The 20,607-nt window shown below is 48.4% G+C and overlaps 1 protein-coding gene across 1 annotated transcript in view; it reads right to left on the minus strand.

The window, feature by feature from the left end:
* LOC118504868 overlaps positions 1-20,046 on the minus strand; it is a 78,713-nt gene extending 58,667 nt beyond the window's left edge. Inside the window, exons 1-2 of the mRNA XM_036039912.1 lie at positions 19,534-20,046; positions 14,760-15,435 (exon numbers count right to left, since the gene is read on the minus strand). The gene's annotated coding sequence lies outside the window, so the exon portion shown is untranslated. The remainder of the gene's footprint in view (positions 1-14,759; positions 15,436-19,533) is intronic.
* Positions 20,047-20,607: the final 561 nt, after the last annotated feature.

Here is a 20,607-nt window from a genome sequence, read left to right on the forward strand (position 1 = left end):
AGTTTAAGAGTCTTCTTCAAATATCTTGTTGATAACTACACAACTTAAACCCAGTAATTCTTTCATCATCCGTAAAACTGTCTCCCCTCCAATTCTTCTTCTCCCTGGCATATAAGTACATCTCTAGCTTCAAATTAAAATCACGTTACCCTTTAGACAAGGCCCCGCACCTACTACTGCGAGCCCCGTTAACTCATGTCTCAGCCTTTCTTCCGCATGACTGATTAGAACGATCATTGAAGCAGACAGGGCAGACCATTCACCGGTACCACACTAATGGCGCAACATTTCACTGGAATAGCACCAGCTCACTTCCCCTAGAGAGCCTGATAGCAGTGATCCAGTGATCGCAAAATTTTACCTCAAAACCTGCTGTGCTCCTGCACCACTGCCTCCATATTCGGAAACGGGGTTTCTGATTGGGGGAGGTGCGCTCTCCAGCAAAACCGACTTCCAACCACCAAAGTCTCCGTGGCGAATTGCATTGGTCTCGCGAATCTTTGCCGGTACCAGCCACCAGCTTCTCCCAAAACAAGCCAGTTCATTACGAGCATCCACCTTGGGCGACCACCACCCGGTCAATCAAGAGAAGCAACCGAACCGAAACGCACGCCATCATTCGCGATGCACCTCACGACCGGGGCAGAGGATGCACCTTAGATCACCGGAGGATTAGGCACAACAGCCGCCAACAATAAACCCCGGCCAAGCGGTCGAAGGGCGCAGACTGTTTAATCGGATTGGTACTCCATTTTGGGCCTGCGGGAAATGTGGTCCCGGTGCTGTTTGCGGTTTACGATCGGTTGTACCTCCGGGGTCGGGGCATTGCCAGTATCCTCCAACGGCGATATGCTCCATAGAGTGAGCGAGCATCTTCGCTTAATGTCGCAGCGTATCCTCAGGCTCAGGCAGCGAGGCGAGATCCTGGGCCGCCGGATTGTCGGAGCCGCTGCCCTCCCCCCCCCCCTCCCCCCTTTTCACTCTAATTGGCAAGGAAAGAAGATTAGAGAAAATTGCTTTTGACACGCCACATCGAAAACGGCACTAAAAGGAAAACCAAACCAATTCGACCGGACCGGACATCTTGGAATGTGAGTGTCTGCCGATGTTGCAAAAATGTTTCGCTTGTATTTTGGGTTGTTCTTCAAATTTGGAAAAAAAGGCTATAAAACGCCACACCGATAGAGATACACACCACACACATATACACAGACACTCACACGCACAGTTTGCGTATGTTTGTTATGTTTTGCGCGACGCGAACGAAATTATTCGCGTATTTTTAGCATGCTTCAGGACCGATCACACACGAGCCTGGTTCACCGCGCTGGCGAGAAGGATTTTTGTGTTTGGTTTTGCCCTGTCGCACCACTTCATCCGGATATGCTTTGTTGTGTGTTTTATTGGAACGGTGATTTTTTATGCCATTCTGTTTTTTTGCTCTAACGAATGCCACTGGTGTTCAGTAGCAAGGCTTTGATCTTTCATCACCTGGTATCACGTGTTATTCGTTGTTTTTCTCTCCTAAAAAACGTCTATAAATACCATAATTTTTTCGACGAAGCGAAGGTATGCTCAACACCAATATCTTCACCGGGTGGCTAAAGCATCCTGCTATTTTGCAAGCACGGTAGCATTCCATAATTCATTAAATTAACCACCAAAAGCACCTACCGACTACAGCACGAATCAGTGTTGCATTCGCGTCGGACATGCATTCGTCGCTTGCGTTAGTCATGGGGATTCGGGTACGGTGCAAATGTCACGACCGACGCATTCCACCGCTGGCCGGCAGTGTGCGGCAGTTAATTATGACTCTTGTAGTGGCCATTTTCGGAGAGAGAACAGAAGAAAACGCTTCGCCTGCATTTCATTTACTGCTGGTCTCCTGGTTTCCCAAAAACCCCGCTGGTAGGTGTAATTTGTTAAAAATGCACAAAATAAGTCCCCTTTCGAGAGTAACTCTCTCTCTCTCTCTGCTCGTGGTGGTGTACGATCATGATCTATGCTGTACGTTGTTTTCCCGCGTGCATTTGGCAAGAAACAACAACGAAACCGTCTGCATTGACATCATCAGCAGGCGGGGGCTCAGCAGGCCTTGAAGATGAATGTCCCGCTCGGTGTCCTACAATTGCACCGAAGGAGACATTCCGGCGCGTACACAACGGGAGCGTCCCGCTCCCGCTCTGTTTTGTAGCGAATGTTTGCGGTGGTTTGGTTTTCGGTGTCTCCAACCGACCGAATACAGACAACCGGATGCCTGGCCCAAAATAGTCATCAGCCGTTACGTCGTCGCTCGGCCCACCGATTATCTGACCTGTCAGGTCCACTTCAGGAAACTCGAGCGCGTATCGGTTGCTGCCCAAGCGTGGCGTAGTAGTGTTGCCGTTTGCTCCAAATTAGCATAGAAATATGTCAACTCGCCAACATTACAGGTTCCCAAGTTGGGAGGTGATTGCGCGACCGCGAGTTGGGGCGATGACGACAAAACAACACATTTCGGAGGCGCCCGACACCAACAGACGCGAGGCCATTTCCGAACTGCAAAAGCATTCTTGAAGTCAAAGTCTTGCCGAGTGGCTCAATGAATTGCTCTCTTTATCTTAGAGACTTCACTGCTAATTCGCACGAGCCGAATCGGCGCGGTGTACAACTTGTCAACGTATGCAATTCATCCACACACCACCTGAGCAAATTCGACCGCGTCAATTAAAAAGTGTCTCGTGTGGGGGATGTGATTTAGACACGCAGTCGCTTCTAAAAATATCCGAATCCGTGTGTTTTATTTAGCACTCAAAATTATTCCAATATCTCCCGCCATCAACTCGGGGACCGTTGTCAAATAGCACACCCTCCCCCCTGGGGACACACGCAGCAATGCAGAAAACATGGTCTAAATTAACCTTCCAAAGAATGCTGCGTGTTAGCGACACTGGTCTGACACGGCATCTCTCTCACACAGCATATTGCAGCTCCAAGCAACCGTTGACCCTGCCGGTCGGTTGGGCAGCCGTGAATCCTGACGTGAGCGTCCAAGCAAAGGAGACTTAAACCACGGCTCACAATATGGAGCCGATCAGTATGGCAACTTCATTTCATCATGCGGTCGGACAAGGATTGAAGACGGACGAGAGAGTCGCGGCATACTCATTTGCCAACTAGCCAACGGACAGCTCACATCCGGAGATCCCGTATGGCCGCCCAACGCCCCAACTGACGGCGCGTTTTCGGAGTGCGCGCTTGCGTGAGCAATTATCATTTTCATCGCCACTCAACCCATTTGCTGCCGTTCCATTTGAACGGGTGTCATAAAAAAGGCCGAGCTGAGCTGATCGTCAAATGGGACGAAACGATGTCTTAATGACCGAAATGGTTTTTTCACCGCTCCCGGAGTACCCCCGGTCCCGACGCGATAAACACTTGATCAACCGGTGGGACAGATGGACACAACCGTGGCATCTTACCGCAAAAGAGTTGTTGCGGTTCCAACGCCGTGGGTTTGGAGGAACAAAAAAAAGCGGATGCAGAGGGCACAACAGCCCCGGTGCACTCCACCATTCGCTGCGCGATCTTGTTTGGGTGAGCATGCAAATAAGGAAGCACGGGCAGGGAAAGCAAATGCTTCGCGGCGCGAAGCAGAGCGCCAGAATCCACTAAAAGGCTGGGCTGTGTTGTGTTTCGAGCACGAGCTGCGCTTGCCTACTAGCAGGTTGTCCTCATAAATCATTCGCGTGTTCATCGGTGCTGTCAGATTTGAACATAACTTACACCCCGTTTTAGGTCGCTGGCACACCGCTTGCAAACTGGCTGCAGTCCGCTGGTGACCGCGCGTTTGGTTCGGTGCCGGTTGCGGTACGGAGCCATAAAGTCACCACCTTGCCGTAGCGGCGACTCCCGGCAGCTTATTAGCTCCCCGCCGGGTTTAACTTCCAGCGGCCCGGTCGTTCATCCAGCCGGCCGTTAATTCAATTGCGACGCTCATTCATCAATCAAACGGTCGCAGTGGTTCACCGCGTCGGACAAAGTATCCCGTAGACCCTGGGTCCCGCGGAGGATGGGAAATGCGAGGCACAACCGTTGGGCTGTGAAGTTGTTCCAGACACGACGAATACAGCTTCAACCTACTTCCAACTATTTTGCACCCGATTCGCGGAATGGAATTTAAGGATTGCAACGAAATTCTCGTCCCAAATATCACGCCCCTGCGTCAGGTTCAACAATTTATTGCTCGTTACACCCCGCCGGCGCTAGGGCCTGTTAGAATGCAACCTGGTCGCCTGCATCTGAGTCACCCGACAGCTCAGCCCAAACCAGTCGAGACAAATTGCACAAATATTTGGTAGATCTTTCAACCCCTTTCGCCGAACCCTCCACTGAGGTGCGCTTGTCACGATTCCACGTGGCACGTGCTTATGGGAGAAAATTAACGTTCGGTCGAGTTATGATCCTCGCCGCATCAACATCATCATCATCATCAACTTCATAATGGAAAAACAACAAACACACACCCAACCGAACCCGAGGCGGGAGTGGAAATATCTTAAAGTAAACGAAGAAAAAAAAATCAACATTCGAGCGAGCGAATTGATTGAACGCATGTTTTGGCCATTTCTCCTTCGGATGATTAATAACCAAATGTGCGAGGGTATTGAAGTCATCGAAGAACCACGATGCTTCGGGCTGCCGCACTAACACTAACTATCAGGCACCGGCATTCCCCCGGTGTGTTGTGATTTGCCGTGTCATTAAAATATTCTAACCGGTCGAAAGCATTTTCGGACACGCTAGGTGTGTTTGGAGTGTGATTGAGCGCGATCGAAATGGAAAGGAACGCCATGGAGATCGGCCAGCACCACGAACCCACGATATCGATCGAGTGCAATAAATCATGTACATCGGATACGATCCGAATCCTATACGCTCGGACGAATGGTATGAGGATTGTTGATCGATTACTGCCCGGCTGTGTAGAACAAGCTCTAAGCACCAGTGGGCATTCGAACACAGTACAAGATCAATTTCACCCATTCTCTATTAAGCGGGCTTTAATGCGCAACTCAGTCAGTCGGATATCATTCACATGATCATGTGATGAACATGAAACGTAACAGCAGGAATCTTTGTCCGCGATGATAGCATTCAAAGACACGATCGTGAGTCGCAGAAAAAAGCGACCCGACTCGGGGAGTGAAAACCCATTTTCCTAAATCGAATATTAGTGGGCCAGCAATGGATGGGGCATGGGGGCCGATAAGATCGCCGCTTATCTCACCACATTGCACTGCTCGCCAAACAGGGACACATGATCGAGCCATTCCAAGGCTAAGCGTGCAACGTCAGGGCGTCTCAACGATAGTTGTGCAGCCCTGATTAGGCGTTACAGAGACAAAGAAAGCCACTGGGTAAATAGTTGATAAAATGGACAGGACAATGCAGTGCACATCGCACTTCGCTGGTTACCTAGAGGCAAACTAGCTTATCAGTTATTACACTGCGCGAGGTACTAACTGACACTGAAACAACACTAATCGCCTGTCCCGTGGCGAACTTGGAGCGTGAAGATATTACCTCCCCAACCTCATTACGATCGTCCAGCAGCGTGAGCAAAAACAGCACATTCCTATGAGACGAATTGCAAGCCTGATGAACTTCTAGAAATTGTTCCGTTCCGTTCTCGGCAATGGCTGGTACAGCACCACGCTAATAAACAAATGCATTAAGACGTTAATCAACAGCTACTCGCGCCCAACAATGCGCCTTTTCGAGGCACCCTTCTCCGGAATGTGGCCCGCTTGTGTCCCTTTTTGTCGTGCAAACATTTGCGCATTCCAAAACTTACAGCCGCTTGTCAACGCTTTGAAGGCTTTTCAAGGGCGAAACAACAAAACGTGCTCCACACACTGGCATTGACGCAGGTCGGTTGTCTGTGAAGTGAACGAAGCTTCAGCGCGGAGCTTCCACTGACCATCTGATAGTGTAAATGGGGAAAAGCGTTTGGCAGGGGACCCAAGCTCCGGCTCGCTCTTGGCTCATGCGCGTGGGTTCAAAGATCCCATGCACTTTCGGTGAACACCTCCCGAACACCGAACGGTGCACGCGAATCTTCCGAATCACGCTAGGACGCAAAACGTGCCTTGTCCGTATCGTTTGAAGCGTATTGCCCCGCAAGATCAACCGTAACCGACGATCGAGTAGACGATGACTATGTGATGCATTTTTGCTATCAACTGCCACACTTCGCACACTCGTTAGCGGTACATTTTTCCTAGTGCCGTCGTCGACGCCGTCGTCCTAATGCCCATTAAAACCGAAATCCCCCCTCCCGCACCAAGGAAACGCTGTGGGGGGGGGGGATGGGGGGAATTATTTGCATTAAAAACCAACCATCCCTGGGGAGTCCCCGGCGGTGGACGGATCCCTCCAACTCATGCGAACTCATGCCGCAGTTCATGCGCCACACAGCCCCGGCCACGTCACGTGTTGACGTGCAATTGCACACAGATTTGTTGGCGGCGACTTTCGGCAGACCCGGCAGGACCCGTGGGCAACCCACGCCAGAACGAGCTGTGAATCTTAAACCTGTGTAGCCTTTAAAGTGTGGCGGCTGGCTAAACGATCGCGCGCAGTTACTGAGGACAAGTGCCTTTCAGCCGCCTCGTTCCTTTACTTTCGGTGGCCTTCACAAACGCCATCAGGGACTCGAGCGCCCGATGCGGGAAGGATCCGAAACGACACTCGAACCCGACGGTGCCGACGATGTGTTTCCTGGTGTCAAGCTATTCGGCGTGCTTGTCCAGTCCGAATGGGTACTAACGAAGTCAACTCGCAACGTACTGCGCAACATCAAAGTTCTGTCACTACGATATATCGAGGAAAAGTGAGGTGTGTGTATGTGAGTTTTTAATGTATTCCTTACAAGATCGCTCAGGAACTCTTGAAGAACCTCCTCCCGGAGGTTCCAAGAAATACCAACCTTCTCCTACGCGCAGACATGACGCCGCAAGCTCCATGCTGCTGATTAATACATAAAAACCGCAGCCCCACACGATTCGCGTCCTCCACGATGCACCAGGTGATCGCTGCAGACACGGACACACACTCCACCCCCGATATGGCACACTTTGCACTCGAAGTCGTGAAAGGCGCCCGCTCAATGGCGCACACACAGACGCCGAGTTCTCGGTGTCAATTACTGTTCATTTAAAAGCAATTATTGCCAAACTGTGATGACATCCGGCGAAAAGGTGCGAACACTGTCCCTCGAGTTCCACGTCGTCGTCAGGGACAGCACTCTCGCAAACATGCGGAACATCAAGCAGACGTGTAAACGGAATTAAACGATGCATGTTGTTTAGGGGCAAGCAAACGCACCGAGCCGCCAGTTCAAGGGGTCCCGTCGAAGTCTGAAACGCAGCGCGACTTTGGACGCGCTTCCGGCACACCATAGAAAGGATGCTGCAGACAGACGGTGGTCCTTGAACAGAGAGCCGGGAACTTTCGGTTTCACTGGGAATACTCTTTTTGCATCACTCGTGATCGTCTCGAAAGGCGCGGAGTCCCCGGTTCCAGGCCGTCAACTTTGTCTTGTTTGAAGTATATGAGATCGTCTGTTGAAGAAGGCTCTTAAGACTCGCCGATATTCCTCCCCATGGCCCCAATTCCACAGTCTTTGTGATCTGCTCTCTATATCTCTCGGAACATTCAAAACGATGCGGTGCAAGTTTTCCTGAAGACCTGAAGAACCTCTACAAGTAAAAATAAATCTTTTCCAGCGATTTTTTTCTGCTTCGATGCTTTCCCCCGGTGCGACAGGTAACATTCGCTAGCGCGTACAAACGTTACTCGATCGATCTACACAATCGTTGTGGATTTGTGGCCTACCTTCCCACCGGGAGATGATCATTGTTAGATTGTTGAATAAACAAATATCAATACTAAATAGACGGCTTCGGTTCCAGCCGATCTAGGCAGAGCAACCCGTTCCGCATTGTGCAAGAATCGGCACCGCATCGGAACAGATAAAAATAATAATGATAGCGTACATACACGGCCACGTCCCTCCGCCGCATCGTGATCATATTTCATTCGGTGGAGTTTTATTATTATTACTGCCGTTGCAACTTCAGCGGACGCTTTGCGTTTGCCCTTTTCCTGCGAAGCTGCTCTATACGAAAGTGGCCTAACTACAAACATTTGCACACAGAGAGAGGCAGACCGAGAGACGTGCTCCTTTGGAGACGGCTTGCAGCAGTGCAATAGACCATCCCTCACCGATCCTGTCCTGCTACCGCCTCCGAGTGCCCAAAGGCTGCGGCTTTGTTTTAACCATTCTCCGTTGCTTCTCTCGCCCCTTTTGACTTGCACTTTATTTACTGCGACCATTCCTGCTGTTCCTTCTGTTTTGAATGGGTTTTGGATGGCCTATTACTTACTTGCAGTTATGCTGCTTCTTTTCTGCCACTGCCACCTTGCTGTTGCTGGAAGGTAACCCCGGCGGACAAACAGAGCAAAACCACTCGGGAATCTCCAGTGCGCATCTCCAGCGCAAACAGTGTCCGTCCGTATGCAGATGAGAGCGGTACAGAGCAAGTCCTGTACTGTTTTGAGGGCTTTTTAATAACTAACGTTTGACGAGAATGTGATCGCATTTGAAGAACTGATCAGCATTTTTACAGCATCCTTTTTTATGATAACAGAAGACAAAATCTTGAAGAAGATATTCAAAAAATAATTACTGATACCACGGTCTCCATACAACTTGAAGCGACCATCTGACAACTGCATGGACCTCAGCTGTGAAGTATAAAGCATGAACTGCACTGTTCATCTCTCAACCCGACTCTCTTTACAAACTCTCCCAGCAACTACAGGCTTTTCCACTTTGCCCGTTCCCCGCCTCCAATATCCAGACAGACCTCTTCCAATGCGGACAAGTAGCATCCGAAGTACATGTAAGCGGAGATTGCTTCCAGCGGGCAGCGGGAAAGCGAGCGGTGAAGAATAATTTATTTATTTATTTATTCAAATTTACTATTTATGACTTCGTAATGATTGCATCCGATCTAGTGCTGCCGGTGCATCGGATCCACCGACACAAAACGGTGCACTTTGTCTCATCGACCTATCGTGTTGCGATCGATGCACACACACACACACCGACCTCTTCGGTAAGGGATTTCGCCCCCGGAGGGCTCGTGCGTTTTGTGGGAATTCATGTTCATGGTTTGCAGTTCATCCTTTCCGGTTTCTTCCCTTTTTTTTGCCGCCAGTCGTTACACCAAACTTCCAACCAAGTGCTTCTGCACCATTCACCGGTAAGTGCCCATTGTTGCACCATCTCACCAGGAACTCCAAAGCCGGCGCAAAATCGAGGGAGAGAGGTACCCCGTTGGCGCAATATGCAATTTTATGCAACAGGCATATTCTCGCGTCCCCTTCCCAACCTATGCTGACGATGCTGACAACGGTGCTACAGTGTGCACTGGGCATCGGGCAAACAGCATCTGCGTGGGCCACAGACAACAAACAACACATACCCGAAGCGGGACACCTGAATGTCGCTGACTGCTGGACTTCTGGAAGCCTTGCGGCCGGAAAGGGCGTCGTGTAGGCGTGGCACACACATACACTAATGTGGCAAGTGTGGTCCTGGTGGGTAAGGGTCGCCCATTCTCAGGGATCTCGCGTTGCAGCGGTGCTACGCGCAATTGATAGTCGCCGCGAGCAGCAAGATTGCGTTCGCTATGTAAGTGTTTGGATCAACAAAAGCCGCGATTAAAATATACAATCACACACACACACACGTTGCATCTTCAACGTGTTGCAGCTATGTGCACGATGTGTGTGGGTTGGGGGCGCGTAGTACGGCTCAATAATTTTGTTTATTTTCTTTTCCAACCGGCGCCCGCTGTTAGTGAATATGTTTGGGAAACTAACAGACCTCTCGCTGCCCAGTAGTTTCTCCTGTTGCAATTTGCAGCAAGGAGCACTCTGGAATAACAGAATAACAATAATAGCTTCTTGCAGTTGCAGATACAATGTAGCCGGGACAACGTGAGCCTTATACGGGTTGAGTAAAATTTCTTGATGCAAAAATCAAGTCATGTAATAAAATAAATGTTTGCACTACTAAAGGAAAATTAATTATTCATGCTGCTGGTGCCTAACGGTCAGCAATCATCTAGCCCCTGCGTGAGCCGACAGAGAGGACCTTAAAGGATGATTTTTGTTTGCACAAGAACGGTTAGGCAATTAACCTGGCAGATAGATATTAATAAAACTTCATTAAAAAATGGGGAAAACTCTACAGGCAGCTAAATTGGTAAAATCATTCACCAATTATACCAACATATGACCATCACTTCCCAGACACAGTTTATGTTGACGTCAGACATGGATGGCTTCAAAACGAATCCTTCCCTTTTTTCAGAGATTTTAGATTTTCGTTTACGATGCTACCAAATGTAAGAAAAAGTTCTTATAAGTCAGGGGTTTTACAAAACAATGTATTGGCCGCTGCTTATGAAATCACGGAGTCTATTAAGAGCACCTTTAGAGGTCCTGTGACAAAAAGAATGGTTCTCTGCTGAGGAGACATGGGCAGGTCCGACTCGATCTGTTGTCGCACTGGAATGTCAATCTTTTCCAGGATCTTCTTCGCCATATGGACGTATACACTGAACCTAGGCCTTAAGATACGTACCGATAATGCTAAAGGTACAGGCTTTTCCTTGCCTTTCGGTAGAATTCGCTACATTATACTGTCATATAACACTGTCAGATTTCCAGGACCAAGAGACGAGGACATAATATAAAAAAAGGATCGTGGGTCGCCCGGACCATCACATCAAAGATCAGAAACATTTATCTGCCCATTTTTAAACAAACATTTAAATAAGGAAATTTTAAATATTATGATAGCTATAAAAAACCCTGAATCTGAGACTGTACAGAACATTTAAAGTGCCAGTACTCATGAAGGCTTCTGATTCATGATTACTCTGTCCAAGACAGGTAAGATAATATTTTTGGACCCGTCTTTGTGTATGGACTATGGAAAAGCCATAGCCAAAAATGACTAATCCTACGAGCTGATAGATGATAGATATCCCCATCGTGCAGCAAATTAGATTCGCCTAGATCCAGTGGATTGGGCATGTCATGAGAATGTCACTGGACGACTTAGCCCGTCATGTCCTTATAGGCCCATCCATATAGACAGAGGAGCATTTTTCTTCTTCTTCTTCTTCTTCCTTCCTGGCTTTCTGAGACTTACCCGTAGCCAGTGGTGGGTCAAGATATTTGGAGGCCCCGAGGGGTATGGCAGTTGGGGAGCCTCTAATTGTGATATAAGAGAGAAACAACAGGATTTCCCTCACCGATGAGGCCACCCTGACTGACGAGGCCCCAAGCGGCCGCTCCTGCCGCTCCTAGGTTGATCCGCCACTGCCCGTAGCTGGATAGTCAGCCTTGCGTACGGGGAAGGTGAGATCTTGATAGAATTTGAACCCCGGACCTGCCGTGTAAAAACCGGCGCCGTTATCACCTAGGCCACCGGACTGCCCCAAGAGGAGGCTTAGTAGACTCAAATTTAGATGGAGTGATGGCGTTGATGCGTCGACCAGACCAGCCGGGACAATGGACTGGTAGAAGACGGTGCTAGACCTTGAACGATATCGATGATTATTGCAGCAGGCCATAAGCACGAAGGAATTGTAGTGCCTGACGTCAATTTTTTTTTTAATTTTGCAAATTAGCGCATATGTACTGCGATTAGAATGTATCATTAAGAAAAAAAAACTACAGCTCCATCATCCACCGCATAAGTTCCATGCTTAACCTACAGTAATGTTTCTCTACTCGTAAACTATAATTGTCAATACTCGTAACAACAGCCAGCCGTTAATCTCCAGCTTGCGAGATAAATCTGTTCCAACCTCAAAACACCGCGAAATAAAATCACCGGCAAAGTATTAAGGACATTTCTCTCCCCACACAACGAACACAAAATTACGGCAAAGGAAAATTGCCTACCACCAAGGTTTACGGTCCCACGGTCGTTTTGGAGCGAGTTGAGATGCCGCTGCTCCCGTGAGACCGCCGAACTGCACACAAATCGTCCAGATGACACTGACCGCAATAAATAAGGATATTTACCACATGTCTCAATGCCACCCGCCCAGCGCCACATCTGCTCGCCCACCCACACGGCAAGAGCTTCGCGACGTCTCCAGTGATATCCGCCGCATTCCACGTACACACACCAGTTAGCGCCCCCACTGGAGCACACTGAAACTCTATGCCAGCAGCGCGCGGTAGCCGACAGTTCCTTTCTGCTTCCTTCACCTACCACACACACACACACACACAACAGGGGAGGTCTGTAAATAACGTTCTTAGTTAAAGATTTGTCAGCATTACCACGGTCGAACATGCCGCCGAGGCGGCAAACATTCGCCCATGTGGACCCCGGTAGTGCAATCAGCGGATCGCGCTCCCGGTTGGATGAAATGTTGATGAATAGTGCCGACCGGGCACAGGGAGGCCGTATGCACCCCAACAAAGGTGCAATAATCAACGGACGCAAGTAAGTTCTACTCCAAAGCGAGGCGTTCGCTCCCACAACATTTCGAGATCCTTAATGTCCCGCTGATTTTGGGAAAATGGAAGTATTGCATACAATATTAGGAACACCCTCTAGGTCGGAGATAAATCTCGAGCGCGCACTGGTTCACACACATTAATTTAATGCAGAAATCTCCCGGCTACATCTGACAAAACCCAACAACACACCCGGAACAACCGGATCCTGGTGGTAACGATTTGCTAACTAAACAAACCCGAACAAAAACGACGGCAACAAAAACCGGGTAACAAAATCAACCTCCCGCCACGAGCGCGAACATCTTGTTTTGATCGATATCCATCGGGTTTATTTGCTCGACAAGGTAAACCCACTTGGGTCCGAGCTGTTGCTTTGATCTCCGGTGTGTGACGTCGTTGTTTGATCAACCGGTTATTAATTTCTGTGAAGCCGAGTGAGTGCGCGCTTCATGCGCATGATGCCCCAGCTTCTTGGCTTAGCCATGCTTTCGAATGTCATTCAAATGGAAATTTCTGTCACTATCTGGAGCTCTGCCGCAGATCCCACGTCACGCGGCTCAACGGGAGGAGTAAACAAACGTGTTGTCCCAGGATGGATTGGGGTAGGTGGAGATGATGAGAGAGAGAGAGAAACGAGAGGGGAGAATTAGAAGCATAATCCCTTAAATCATTTCGTTCCGTGTGGACCACACTAACCGAGGGACTCGATAGACTTCAACTTGATAGACTCGGAACTCCTATAGACTTCAGTGGTACAGTGAGTGAGACCTAAGTGATGTATGTTTACGATCGAGTCAAGATGAATTGAAGTTCACTAAACAGTTTTATTCAATTGTTTAATTTTTTAACTTGGATATCTTGAATCCAAGTAAAGATTAAATCACAATTCTAACAATTATTTCGCTTTTGACCTATTCCTTTCACAATAGCTCAGTTGTCCATCTTCACACATCTCTCACCAGTTAAAGAACCCATTGTAAAGGTTTACAATCTTATTTCCAGATGGTTAAAGCTCCATCAAAAGCCCCACTTTGCAACTACCTAACAGGTCTTCCGGGCGCATACAAACATCGAAAGCTACTCAATCAAACCAGATCAATACTGGGCCCATATCCACCACCACACAACCGCAGTAGGATAATCGTCCCTTCGTAATCTCCCTTTCCATTTGAGTGCATAATGAACTTCCCAAGATGCGATTTGGTGCCCGTCTTTCGACCGCGATCTAAGCACAGCGAAGCCGTGAGAGACGGCTTCGATTGATGGCAAACGTGAATGGTAGGACACACCGACAACAAAATCCACCTCCTGCCAACACAACCCAACACAAAGCCGGCTATGCGGGGAGTTGTCTCAGAGCTGTGCGCCGAAAGAGCCGGGGATTAGAGGGACAACCGCGTGCCAAGCATGAAAAGCAAAGTTGGATAAATAGTTCATTGAGCGAAGAAAGAAAAGCAAAAGCAGCCGGGGAATGTGTCTCGTCCGGGGGGAAAAAAAACTCATGCAACACCGTATCGTGGGTTCGATCCCGCGTAGGAACAAGATCACCCTCGCGAGGTCGTTCATGTGAGCGCTCAGTCAATTCGAGCTCAATCAACACAGACACAACATCGAAGAGTTCTCTTTGAGGACGGTTTGCCATACACTCTCCACTCCACACTCCAGACAAATGTGCACCCGCCTCTTCTCTCCCCCCCCCCCCCCCTCTATGATGCAACTCATCATCATCATCATCATCGACGTCTCCGATCGTCCAGACGGCCGATGCTCATGAAAGTCATCCTGGTCGGTTGGAATATCCGATCGAATGTGGCAATGCGTCGTCACCGAACGAAACTTCTGCTCCGTTGCTCATCGAGCACAGACACTAAAGTGCCTAGATGCCCGCCAAGAAATGGATCACATAACCTCACGACGATGCAGACTCCTAAGGTCAGACCTTTTTTGTGCTGTCTCACGATTAAGCCATTTGCGGCCGTGCGGTCGTAAAGGTAACAAAAAACAAAACGGAGAGCTCCCGCTGGAGCAAGGGCACATCGAACAGCAATCGAAAACGTGTTGGACAGATCCGGACGGGCCGATAGTAACGTATCAATTAATATGAATTTTCAATCGTTCCGCCCATAATTGAATATTAAAATTAATTATCCACTTACCGGGACACCAGGCACCGCACCGGTTCGACGACGACGTTCCCGTTTTGCTCGCTCCCAATCGGTACTGGTGGCACGTTCACGGTGAAGACCAACGGAAAAAAAATCAGAACCTGCCAGGCACCACCAGGAACTAGGCTTGGCGAGAAATTGGCGTGCATGCGCGTGCCAGCACGCCGTTACACGTTACAGATCTCCGACGCTCCGATTGCTCCGAACAATCCGTTGTATGGTGAACACCTTGACGCACTTCCGCTTCCACCGGGTGGAAAACGGCCAGCTCTTGCACACGAAAACACCGCAGCAGTTACAGCCCCCGTTTGATTTGACTTTTTGGAGTGCGGCCGTTTCTTGCGCCTACTTTGTTTCACCTTTTGGCCCTTTCACCGCTGGGCACGCTCACTACACTGTGATCTCTCACTCACTCACTTGCTCTCGCCCACTGAAGCTTGACCATTTCTCACACACACACCAACACGATACGCTTATGCTCACTTTGCATGCAACTCAATCATAAAATCATCACCAGCTTACGGCCCACTAGATCACATCACTAACTCATTACCACGGTGCAGCGAATGCTTCGGACTGCCTCCGGCACGATCTGCTGCCACATTCCTAGGGTCACTCCTACCGCTGAGGTCACTATTATTATGTTTCACTGCACTGTAACTGAATCCTGGCAGGGTAGTTGAAATATATGGAAGGCATTACACACAAAAATGTAACGAGATAATTAATATTTTATTATTCTAAGCACTAACACCGCCATTTTGAAACCCATTGCACTATGTCACCTGTAGAGTTCCCAGTTATTTATGACGTTTCTAGTTTACTACGCGATGTGTTTTTCATTTAAAAATATCTTTGTCACAAAAATATATCTTAACTCACGCACCCCTTGTCACATGATCTGATTCCCTTCCATTTATTATTGAAATAAGCTCATCACCTCTTCCTTGCCACATTACGCATTCCGCGAATTCGTCGAATTTCTCGTCCGCCATTATTTATCTTTCCCTGAAGCTCACCAACCCCACAGAAGCGCTCATGAAACACGTTTTTGGCATATTGTCGAATCGCGCGCCCTGCGAATTTCTTAATCCCGCCATTAAGACACACTCCTGTACCTTTCAACGCCAATGCTTCTCGGGGCCAATTGGCATGGAAGCGATACGATGACTGTAAAGCAATGGCCCAAACAATGTGGTGAGAATACGTCGACCAAAACATGTTGAAGGACACACACACACTTTAAAGGGAGAGGTTTAAAGTAATCCCACAACACTGATCGGTCCGATCTTCAGGTTATACAAATAAAGCATACAAGAAGCATATTAATAATGTATGGATTCGTCAGTCAACGTCCCGTCTCTTTGAAGGTTTTGGCGGTGGAAGTTGGAACTCCAGTTCACGACTTTCACGAACGAGCTGTCCCGGCTGTTCCAGAATCCCTCCAACCCGTGGATGCAAATGGCATGGGATAAGTTAGATTCGGTTCCCGGTTTTTTTCTGTCTTTCTTCACTGCCACCAGTGAGGACACTTCACATGTGCGCAAAAAAAAACAATCCGGATTGAATGGAGGGCCTGTCAGGATTCACATCAGAAGAAGCAACAACAAGCTAAAAAAAAGCTTCCACGGGGACTGGCGGGGACTTTTTGCCATCAATCCAGCCAATCGTTGACGCGATCCATCTTTGATCTTGAGCGCAGTTGCTGTTGATCAGGGATTTCGTTTGCTGGTTTCGGTTAACTCGCTTCGCACATCTTTTATCATCCCTACTTCATGTCCTGCCGTTGTGATCCTCTTCCTCCCATTCATGCTGCAACCCGAACTCTGGAGAGACAAATTCTGGCTTCCGATCGATCGATCGACATTTTGGGACTGGCGATTGAAACTTATATCGCGATCAAGATATCAGACCCTCGCTCCCGTCAGTCTTCATCAACGTGGAGGACCGTGGTGTGTGTGTGTTTGGTTTGCTGTTTACTGCTCCGCAGAATGTCATGAATGTACTTAATCGCTTTAACGCGCCAACCTTGCACCCGGACCGGACCGAATCGATGTCCGATTGATTGGCAGCCGTTAGTTTTCACTGGGCTTTTGTTTCTTTCCTTCGGAGTTTCTCCGTTACTTCAGCGGGTTTTGCCATCGAATGAATTGCTGTAGAGCAGCGTCAGCCTTGTTTTTTTGCTACTAATGAGTGATGCTGGTGATTATTTGCACCCAATCGGGTGGATTAACCAGCTCCAAAGCGCCAGCACGGTCAATTACTTCCGGTCCTAAGCGCAGGAGACCGATCGATGGAGGTTTGGGCCAAATTTAGGTGCAATTGCTCCACATGATCGTTGGACAATGATTAGAATTAATGCACCGAGCGCCAAAAAGGTACTTATGTATGTTAAACGGTGCACAAAGATTCAGTGAGCAGCGGCAACCTTCTGCTTTCCTTTTTTTCGTTCCGTGAAGCAAGTGAAAATGAATTTCGTTGCCAAATTGTGCCCTTGCGTATGTGTGCGCTGTTTTGGGCGATCGCTGGTGTAAATGGGTAATGGATTAATCGTTCCATCTAACGCACAGCAACCTTGCGGAACTTGCGTAGATCTTCTGGCAGTCCACTCTCACTGACCGAAATAGCTCTCCAGCTTCAAGTTTACTACGCGATACGTATGCCGTAGGTTCCAGGTTAGAAGGAAGATGTTTGTCTACCCTTTCAATAAATACATCTTGACCTGACGCCAGGGCTTCGAGAACAAGAAGAAAAAACAAACCCCAGATCTCACAACACAATTGCGTAAGCACGTGATCTTGCAGTGGGGGTTTCAGGATCGGCGCTTGGTGCTCCACGCTCGGTACGAATTTTCACAACTCCACCCAACCTTTCTCAGCGCACCGAAATCGGGACCACATAATTACCGTCCACCACCGTCAGCCACCAGGTGGTCAGTAATTACGACAATAATCAACCCTGGTTTGTGCCGCGAGAGGCCCTGGATATTCCCATGATGTTCTGCCTAACGTCGGGGAAATATCAATTCCGCTTTCTTCCCTCATGCCCCGGACATCTCCCCCAGCAGACTGGGATCTTCTTCTGGTCCACTCCAAAAAAAAAAGGGTTCACTTCGGAGCTACCGAAAAAGAAAACTACCAAGAAAAACTTAACCACAATTGCAACTCCAAACTTTGCGCGGTCCGTAAAAAGTTCGACGATGCTGGATGCTGCGGTGGTATAGTTCGATGGCGATGCGACAAGGGCGATGAATTGCGGTGATGATTTCTGTGCTTCTGTGTTTCGTATCTGCCCTGGTCTGGTGTGCTGCTGCTGCTGCTTTATTTCACGTACTTGCCCATCAATTCTCCAAACCGCAACAGCACAACCGGGGCCCATGGTCACAATGTGCTGACGAATGAGATCAACCCAGATTCGGTTTCGTCTACGTGGAAACTTTTGATTCTGCCGGGTTTTTTTTTTTGCCCCGTACCCCCCAACCCCATAGCCCCTACCTTGGGCCCATTTCCCGCTGGATGTTTTTAGCTTTATATGGCTTCTGTAGAGGGTTTTCAGGGCCCCGTTTTCACGTGCTTTGTAGTTGACGGGTTAGGTTTCACGCCTATTTTACACTTTGGAAGGTACTTCAATTTTGATGCACAATTAGCTAATTCATCAACGTTTATATTTAGTTTTTGGGGAACCATAACAAAACGATCGTTCTAGTCCATTCGTTAATCTACATTTCAGAAGCAAACGAAAAAGCCTTGAGACATTGCGACACCTCTCACACGTGCTGAAGTTGCATTAAGCACACCTCCAGCGAACTATCTCAAAATTGCTCCGTTTTGCCCAGAACGGTGGATAAGAATCCATCGTACCACCACCCTCCCCTTAGGGCAGCAAGAACATCATCATCATCATCATCAAAGTCATCAGGTTTCTTGTCGTGCTGGCTTAAACCACCGTTCCGTCGTGTGTTTTTCGTCGTTGTACACCTTCGTTGCAGCAACGCGGAATAAATTCGGTACAACACGAAAACGACAAGAACTTCAGCAAAAACTCAGGGCAGCCCAGCCGCAGCATCAGAAGAGTAAACGGCCGGCTGATGCAGTTACCGGGCCGATGTAACGACCATCGTGGAACCTGAGCCAGCCCGTACAGCGATGGCTCGGTGCACTACATAAATCTTAACCGACTGGCGAAAGATGCTGCGCCCCGGTGCCGCGACACAACGGTCTCTGGCGAGAACGTGAAGCGGGCAGGGCAGGACGATGTCGATTGTTTCACTTTTATTTTAACCCAGCGGGCCGGGGGAGGGAATCGTCGAGCTCGTTTTAAGGTTGCGTTTTTGTCTTCGCTTCGCTTCGTTCTGTTTTGACTTTTTTTCCCTCTGTGTGTTTCGTTACGTTTGTTTCATCAGATCTATCCAATTCTTGTCCTCGTTTTTTTTTTTGTGAAGGAAAAGCCCGTTTCTCTTTTCCGGATGGGCGGATTTTTTCTTCATCTTAGCTCGCGATTTTTATGCGAAATGAACCACACCGAGGGAACGGTGAGATGATTTTTCCACGAATTCTGTAGAAAGAAAAAAAACTGCCCCAATTATTGGTGCGTTGGGTCTCAACTTGTAGTTTCCAAAGTTAAAGTTCGCGGAACAGTCTCACCAAAACAAAGCACACACACATCGATCACATCGGCCCATCCACTGCATCAATAACTTCCGTACCGAATGATCTCCTTTTGTCAAAATGGGATACGTTTTATTGCTAGCTCATCACCACCGTACCACGATTTATATCCACCGCCGAGGATTTAGACACTTGGGCAAATCACACGCACTGCCGACTGCCGGTTAAGCACCGCCTAACGCCGATCCTCCGAAACCGAGATCGAAAATAGTAAGTACGCACACGTACACAGACACTACACTCAACACCATAATTTACAATTAACGACCAGACCAGCCGATCTTGCACATCCCAGACCGAGACTCGCACTCGAACAGCGTTTTGGGGACCGGTAAACCAGGGCAGGGCTTGAGTTTTTTCCAACCCCGGCTTTTCAGAAACAACTTCCACTTCCACTTAGGTAACAACCACCGCCGGTATGTCGCTAATCGAAGCCGAACCACTTTAACGTACCTTGCGAGGCGATATTTTTATTTCGATATGTTATTTCGATTTTGAATCGAGCCCAGAAGCAGCTCGATCTGTGGCTGAGTTGAGGCAGAAAACGGACGAACCGGCATCAGACGACCGAATAGTACACCGTCACCGCACGGCTTACCAACCGCGAAGAAACGTTCGATAAAACTGAGCCAGAGCCGTTTCCGAGCGATCGCGCTGAGCTGCTCTTGGAGCGATGGCCTGCGTCCGCTCTTTGAGCTGGGAGTATGCGGGCGCGCGCGCGCGTTTCGTCGTCTCTTTGCGCTCGCGCAAGTGGCGTGCGGCAGGGTTCGTTTGGGATGTGTTTAACAGCTAGTGATGATTTTCAAAAATTTATTGCAATATTTTAACGAGCATTTTTTCTGCATTGCTTTATTATTCTTAATATTCAATATCCGAAAAATGTATCCAAAATTTGGAATCCAATGCATTGGTTTTAACAATAGTTATGCTCTGTTTTTTGGTCATTCGATGGTCGGCGTGACGTCGAAAATTCCACTAGAAAGTTGATAAAAATACAATCAAGTCCAAATAAACGTAAATGATTTTATCCTTTCGCTTGGTTTGACTTATAAATACGAACATTACATGGACCAGAATAGTTTCAAATTTAGAGTTGCTCAATTCAGGCATGCTAGCGCAGTAGGGCACATTGTATTGTATTATTTTTAGCATATGGGAGCTCTTCAGCTGTT

This window comes from Anopheles stephensi, chromosome 2 (assembly GCF_013141755.1).
Source record: "Anopheles stephensi strain Indian chromosome 2, UCI_ANSTEP_V1.0, whole genome shotgun sequence".
In the NCBI taxonomy this organism is placed as follows: Eukaryota; Metazoa; Arthropoda; class Insecta; order Diptera; family Culicidae; genus Anopheles; species Anopheles stephensi.